Here is a 231-nt window from a genome sequence, read left to right as displayed (position 1 = left end):
TATATATATATATATATATATATATGTATGTATATATATTATTTATTATTTATATTTATATAATTTTTTCATATATATATATATATAGATATTATTCATTGTTTATGTTTTATATACATATGGATATATATATACTCCTTTATGTTATTATTTGTATTATATAATGCATATATATATATATATATATATATATATATATATATATATATATATATATATATATATATATAT

The sequence above is a fragment of the Eimeria mitis genome, genomic scaffold, assembly GCF_000499745.2.
Source record: "Eimeria mitis Houghton genomic scaffold, Emh_scaff2881, whole genome shotgun sequence".
Classification (NCBI taxonomy): Eukaryota; Apicomplexa; class Conoidasida; order Eucoccidiorida; family Eimeriidae; genus Eimeria; species Eimeria mitis.
Note: the sequence above shows the minus strand (reverse complement) of the source record.